The sequence below is a fragment of the Oncorhynchus keta genome, unplaced genomic scaffold (assembly GCF_023373465.1).
Source record: "Oncorhynchus keta strain PuntledgeMale-10-30-2019 unplaced genomic scaffold, Oket_V2 Un_contig_4274_pilon_pilon, whole genome shotgun sequence".
NCBI classification, from domain to species: Eukaryota; Metazoa; Chordata; class Actinopteri; order Salmoniformes; family Salmonidae; genus Oncorhynchus; species Oncorhynchus keta.
Genome location: NW_026287684.1, coordinates 151405 through 158987, shown reverse-complemented (window position 1 = coordinate 158987; position 7583 = coordinate 151405). Strand labels below are relative to the sequence as shown.

General features: G+C 43.7%; 1 long non-coding RNA gene across 1 annotated transcript; it reads left to right on the top strand.

The window, feature by feature from the left end:
- The first annotated feature begins 3758 nt into the window (after positions 1-3758).
- LOC127924551 (uncharacterized) lies at positions 3759-5410 on the top strand. The gene is made up of 3 exons (XR_008118140.1): positions 3759-4338; positions 5101-5216; positions 5333-5410. It is a non-coding gene; the product is annotated as an uncharacterized LOC127924551 (long non-coding RNA).
- The last annotated feature ends 2173 nt before the right edge of the window (positions 5411-7583 follow it).

Below are 7583 nucleotides of genomic sequence, written 5' to 3'. Positions count from 1 at the left end.
CTAGGCCCTCTCTTATTCTCGCTATACACCAAGTCACTTGGCTCTGTCATAACCTCACATGGTCTCTCCTATCATTGCTATGCAGACGACACACAATTAATCTTCTCCTTTCCCCCTTCTGATGACCAGGTGGCAAATCGCATCTCTGCATGTCTGGCAGACATATCAGTGTGGATGATGGATCACCACCTCAAGCTGAACCTCAGCAAGACGGAGCTCCTCTTCCTCCCGGGGAAGGACTGCCCGTTCCATGATCTCGCCATCACGGTTGACAACTCCATTGTGTCCTCCTCCCAGAGCGCTAAGAACCTTGGCGTGATCCTGGACAACACCCTGTCGTTCTCAACTAACATCAAGGCGGTGTCCCGTTCCTGTAGGGGGAGTCATGCTCTACAACATCCGCAGAGTACGACCCTGCCTCACACAGGAAGCGGCGCAGGTCCTAATCCAGGCACTTGTCATCTCCCGTCTTGATTACTGCAACTCGCTGTTGGCTGGGCTCCCTGCCTGTGCCATTAAACCCCTACAACTCATCCAGAACGCCGCAGCCCGTCTGGTGTTCAACCTTCCCAAGTTCTCTCACGTCACCCCGCTCCTCCGCTCTCTCCACTGGCTTCCAGTTGAAGCTCGCATCCGCTACAAGACCATGGTGCTTGCCTACGGAGCTGTGAGGGGAACGGCACCTCAGTACCTCCAGGCTCTGATCAGGCCCTACACCCAAACAAGGGCACTGCGTTCATCCACCTCTGGCCTGCTCGCCTCCCTACCACTGAGGAAGTACAGTTCCCGCTCAGCCCAGTCAAAACTGTTCGCTGCTCTGGCCCCCCAATGGTGGAACAAACTCCCTCACGACGCCAGGACAGCGGAGTCAATCACCACCTTCCGGAGACACCTGAAACCCCACCTCTTCAAGGAATACCTAGGATAGGGTAAGTAATCCTTCTCACCCCCCTAAAAAGATTTAGATGCACTATTGTAAAGTGGCTGTTCCACTGGATGTCATAAGGTGAATGCACCAATTTGTAAGTCGCTCTGGATAAGAGCATCTGCTAAATGACTTAAATGTAAATGTAATGTAAATGTAGTCCTGGGGCATGGTCCTAGGGCTCAGGTCCTCTGAGAGAGAGAAAGAAAGAGAGAAAGAGAGAGAGCATATGTGGGGTGGCCAGTCCTCTTCTGGCTGTGCTGGGTGGAGATTATAACAGAACATGGCCAAGATGTTCAAATGTTCATAAATGACTAGCATGGTCGAATAATAATAAGGCAGAACAGTTGAAACTGGAGCAGCAGCACGGCCAGGTGGACTGGGGACAGCAAGGAGTCATCATGTCAGGTAGTCCTGGGGCATGGTCCTAGGGCTCAGGCCAGTTGAAACTGGAGCAGCAGCACGGCCAGGTGGACTGGGGACAGCAAGGAGTCATCATGTCAGGTAGTCCTGGGGCATGGTCCTAGGGCTCAGGTCCTCCGAGAGAGAGAAAGAAAGAGAGAAGGAGAGAATTAGAGAACGCACACTTAGATTCACACAGGGCACCGAATAGGACAGGAGAAGTACTCCAGATATAACAAACTGACCCTAGCCCCCCCGACACATAAACTACTGTTAGCTAACAGCCATGTGAAAAGAACAGGTGGAATATTGTCAAACTGTAATTAGGCCTACATGTGTAGCTACTGTAATTCAACAATGTTGGATTTCAATTATCATATTAGAGGGAATAACAGAACCGCAGGGCCCTCAATTAACTGGAAAGTCCCTCATGAAGTCAGTTTTTAACATGGTTTATCTCACCTCAGTTTTCTACAGTCAGTTTTTAACATGGTTTATCTCACCTCAGTTTTCTACAGTCAGTTTTTAACATGGTTTATCTCACCTCAGTTTTCTACAGTCAGTTTTTAACATGATTATCTCATCTCAGTTTTCTACAGTCCTCCTGCTTTCCATTTTTGCTTTGTTCTTATTCTGGTCATCTCACATAGACATGTTTCTTCTTCTGGTCCTCACACATAGACATTGGTCAGCATCAATGCCAGACCCTTAGTTGGTGGTGCAAACATCCATGAATCAGTGTCAAACAGAACAGCTGATAACAAATGGTAGGTCACGTCATAAAACTGCATAAGAAAGATTGATACATTTCAATATATACTGAACAAAAATATAAACACAACATGCAACAATTTCACTGAGTTACAACAATTCATATAAGGAAATCTGTCAATTGAAATCAATTAATTAGGCCCACCTACTTGGGAGCCAGGCCCACCCACTGGGGAGCCAGACCCAGCCAATCAGAATGAGTTTTTCCCCACAAAGGGCTTTTACAGACAGAAATAGTCCTCAGTTTCATCAGCTGCCCGGGTGGCTGGTGTCAAAGGATCCTGCAGGTGAAGGAGCCGGATGTGGAGGTCCTGGGCTGGCGTGGTTACACAAGATTTGTGTTTGTGATGCCACGTAATGCCAAATTCTCTAAAATGACGTTGGAAGTGGCTTATGGTAGAGAATTGAACATTAAATTATCTGGCAACAGCTCTGGTGGATATTCCTGCAGTCAGCATTCCAATTGCACGCTCCTTCAAAAGTTGAGACTTCAGTAACATTGTGTTGTGAGACAAAACTGCACATTTGAGTGGCTTTTCTTGTTCCCAGCATAATGTGCACCTGTGTAATGATCATTCTGTTTAATCAGCTTCTTGATATGCCACACCTGTCAGCTGGTTGGATTATCTTGGCAAATAAGAAACTCACTAACAAGGATGTAAACAAATTTGTGCACACAATTTGAAAAAAATCTGTTTGTGTGAGTATGTAACATTTCTGGGATATTTTATTTCAGCTCATGAAACATGGGACCAACTCTTTACATTTGTTCAGTATATTTGACTAGAATTCCACAAAATTAATATCCTATATTGCCCCTCTCTTTACCAACCTTTTTTTTTTTTTTACCACAAAACGTTTGTGGTCACATTTTATATTTGAGTAATTTAGCTCTTATTCTTAGCAACTTACAGTAGTGAGTCATTCATTTTCAAACTGTTCCCTGTGGTAAACGAACCCTTAAACCCTGTCATTGCAAGCGCCATGCTATACCAACTGAGCTACACAGGGTGAAAACCGCTCATGCCTGAGTAGTAGGCCACCCCCGACAGGCAGAGGCAGTAGTCCCCTGTCCTCCAGCCTCATGTTCTCTGGGCTCCCTCAAACAGTGTGCTACTACTCCTCACACTGAGGTCCATCGTATGTCCCTGGCACACAGGACAGGACCACTGACAGGAGGACTCTGACCTGGATGAAACACATGGAGGAGACACAAGACATTCTGATCCACACAAACACACTGACGGATGAACGGACGAACACACATTCACAGACGAACACACACTCACAGACGAACACACACGCTGATGGACGAACGGACGAACACACACACACTCACAGACAGACAGACAGACAGACAGACAGACAGACAGACAGACAGACAGACAGACAGACAGACAGACAGACAGACAGACAGACAGACAGACAGACAGACAGACACACACACACTGTCATGATTTTCTGTTGTCATACAGTTACAGTAGCGTTGGTGTCCCATGTTAAGGGAACTTAACCTGCCTGAATGACCTGACTGTGACTATTTCCTGATCAGGTCACATGATGAGGAAAAACCCAAGACCCTAGCTGTTAATGGGTGTATATAAAGTCAATGTTTTGCATATTGAGGAGATTTCTACCTGGTTTCCTGACTGGATCTTGCTGGACTACAATTCAACTAAAATTATATTTGTTTCTGGGTTAACATACAGATGTAGGATCTTAATTTGGTCACTCTTTTGTTCCTGCACAGCAGGAAATGGAAACTTGTCGTGTATATTCTAGATTTTAAAAGGATTCTGAAGTTTGTAATTTCCATTTTAAAATGTCAGACTTTATCTGCCCGAACGAAAAATGTATCAACCACTACAAAAAATGTACATTAATTATAATCCACATTTCCTGTTGCTGAAGGATTATTTTTAAGGGTGTAGCAAACTGGCTCAAATTAAGATCCTACCTCTGTATATGGTGGTGGAACTTGCTTCATGGCTTCATGCAATCATAATGAACACTCAAATGTTAGTCACACTCCTGGGGATGAATATATTGTGTTACCTTCTGACACAACTGTGCAAAGAAAAACATTTTATCAATTCACATCTCAGTAGTTTGCCCAGTAGCCAAGCACTCCTAATAGTGGGAATCATTTTGAGGTTAGGGGAGACAGGGTAGTCATTTTGAGGTTAGGGGAGACAGGAGAGTCATTTTGAGGTTAGGGGAGACAGGAGAGTCATTTGGAGGTTAGGGGAGACAGGAGAGTCATTTGGAGGTTAGGGGAGACAGGAGAGTCATTTTGAGGTTAGGGGAGACAGGAGGGAGTCATTTTGAGGTTAGGGGAGACAGGAGAGTCATTTTGAGGTTAGGGAGACAGGGAGTCATTTTGAGGTTAGGGGGGAGACAGGGGAGTCATTTTGAGGTTAGGGAGACATTTTGAGGTTAGGGGAGACAGAGGTTAGGGAGACAGGAGGAGTCATTTTGAGGTTAGGGGAGACAGGGAGTCATTTTGAGGTTAGGGAGACAGGGGAGTCATTTTGAGGTTAGGGGAGACAGGGAGTCATTTTGAGGTTAGGGGAGACAGGGAGTCATTTTGAGGTTAGGGAGACAGGAGAGTCATTTTGAGGTTAGGGGGAGACAGGAGGGGAGTCATTTTGAGGTTAGGGAGACAGGAGAGTCATTTTGAGGTTAGGGGAGACAGGAGAGTCATTTTGAGGTTAGGGGAGACAGGGAGTCATTTTGAGGTTAGGGGAGACAGGGGAGTCATTTTGAGGTTAGGGGAGACAGGGAGTCATTTTGAGGTTAGGGAGACAGGGAGTCATTTTGAGGTTAGGGAGACAGGGAGTCATTTTGAGGTTAGGGGAGACAGGAGAGTCATTTTGAGGTTAGGGGAGACAGGAGAGTCATTTTGAGGTTAGGGAGACAGGGAGTCATTTTGAGGTCATTTTGAGGTTAGGGAGACAGGGGAGTCATTTTGAGGTTAGGGGAGACAGGAGAGTCATTTTGAGGTTAGGGGAGACAGGGGAGTCATTTTGAGGTTAGGGGAGACAGGGGAGTCATTTTGAGGTTAGGGGAGACAGGGGAGTCATTTTGAGGTTAGGGGAGACAGGGGAGTCATTTTGAGGTTAGGGGAGACAGGAGAGTCATTTTGAGGTTAGGGGAGACAGGGGAGTCATTTTGAGGTTAGGGGAGACAGGAGAGTCATTTTGAGGTTAGGGGAGACAGGAGAGTCATTTTGAGGTTAGGGGAGACAGGGGAGTCATTTTGAGGTTAGGGGAGACAGGAGAGTCATTTTGAGGTTAGGGGAGACAGGAGAGTCATTTTGAGGTTAGGGGAGACAGGAGAGTCATTTTGAGGTTAGGGGAGACAGGAGAGTCATTTTGAGGTTAGGGGAGACAGGGGAGTCACAGTCGACATGCTTGCTGTGAATCATTTGAGAGAGACATCAAAGACCCTGTTGACAGCCCACTCAGTGTACCCTGATGATTTAGAGAGCAGTGTGTGTGTGTGTGTGTGTGTGTGTGTGTGTGTGTGTGTGTGTGTGTGTGTGTGTGTGTGTGTGTGTGTGTGTGTGTGTGTGTGTGTGTGTGTGTGTGTGTGTGTGTGTACCTTATTACTTACACCTACTGGAGTTGTCACTCTCTATTTTTATACAGCTACCAGCCACACAAGATTACACACTATCAATATTACTCCTTTACATCCTCTGCCAATTTCTAGTGAGGATTTACACAGTCCTATCTATGCATATCCTTCTATGCGTTTCTCCCCATTTACAGATGTAGGATCTTGATTTGACAATTTTCTCACAGCGGGAAAATAAGCCAGCAGCAAAAGGAAATGTGAATTATTGTGAGGATTTTAACTCATGGAATTGTTTTGGGTGGTTGATACACTTTTTGTTAGGGCAAATCTAGTATGAAATGTTAAAGTGGAAATGACACATTTTAGAGGCCTTTTTATACCTTGAACACACAACAAGTTTGAATTTCCTGATGTGCAGGACATTTTCTGCAACAACAGGGTGATCAGATTTATATCTTACATCTGTACACTGTGGAAAACATTTGGAGCATATTAAATATTTGCATATGCCTTCAACACATCACAATAGCCTAGAAATTACATATATAAAGGGGATACAAAACGATATGAGAAGCTCTTACGATGTGCTTTGAATTCAGTTCATAACGTGTTGATCTCTTCCAGAGCTGCAGAGTTATAGGGACATGGAATACAGTGTTATAGGGAGATGTAATACAGTGTTATAGGGACATGGAATACAGAGTTATAGGGAGATGGAATACAGAGTTATAGGGAGATGGAATACAGAGTTATAGGGAGATGTAATACAGAGTTATAGGGAGATCTAATACAGAGTTATAGGGACATGGAATACAGAGTTATAGGGACATGGAATACAGAGTTATAGGGAGATGGAATACAGAGTTATAGGGAGATGGAATACAGAGTTATAGGGAGATCTAATACAGAGTTATAGGGACATGTAATACAGAGTTATAGGGAGATGTAATACAGAGTTATAGGGACATGTAATACAGAGTTATAGGGACATGTAATACAGAGTTATAGGGACATGTAATACAGAGTTATAGGGACATGTAATACAGAGTTATAGGGACATGGAATACAGAGTTATAGGGACATGGAATAAAATACACTCACACATTATCGTATGTAATACTGTCATAGAGACATGTAATACAATACACTCACACATTATCATGTGTAATACTGTCATAGAGACATGTAATACAATACACTCACACATTATCGTATGTAATACTGTCATAGAGACATGTAATACAATACACTCACACATTATCGTATGTAATACTGTCATAGAGACATGTAATACAATACACTCACACATTATCATGTGTAATACTGTCATAGAGACATGTAATACAATACACTCACACATTATCATATGTAATACTGTCATAGAGACATGTAATACAATACACTCACACATTATCGTATGTAATACTGTCTTAGAGACATGTAATACAATACACTCACACATTATCGTATGTAATACTGTACTTTTCTTAATGAGAAGTGACTCTGACCGTCTCCGTTGGGCTCATTTCCAATGAATTGTGGTTATTAAACGTGAGCCATATTCCCCGTCACAGATGCTGCAGGGAAATCTGCACAATAACACAAGCAACAGTTTAACACACACGGTCACAAAATAACACAAACTCCCCACAATGGAGAATGTATAGAACAGACTTCCCCATTCAAGTCAATTATGTCATAATGGGTGAACTGGGGGATATTTTGAGTGTCTCAATGACATTACCTGTCAAATTAACAAGTCCTTTCTATTCATTCTATTTCTATGGGTCAATAAATCCATATCAAAGATGGTGGATCAATTAAGATAGTTCACTCAGGCTGTTTACCATTGAAAAAATAATAATACAGTTACGGTCTGCTTAACGGGGCAGTTCTCCCATAGACA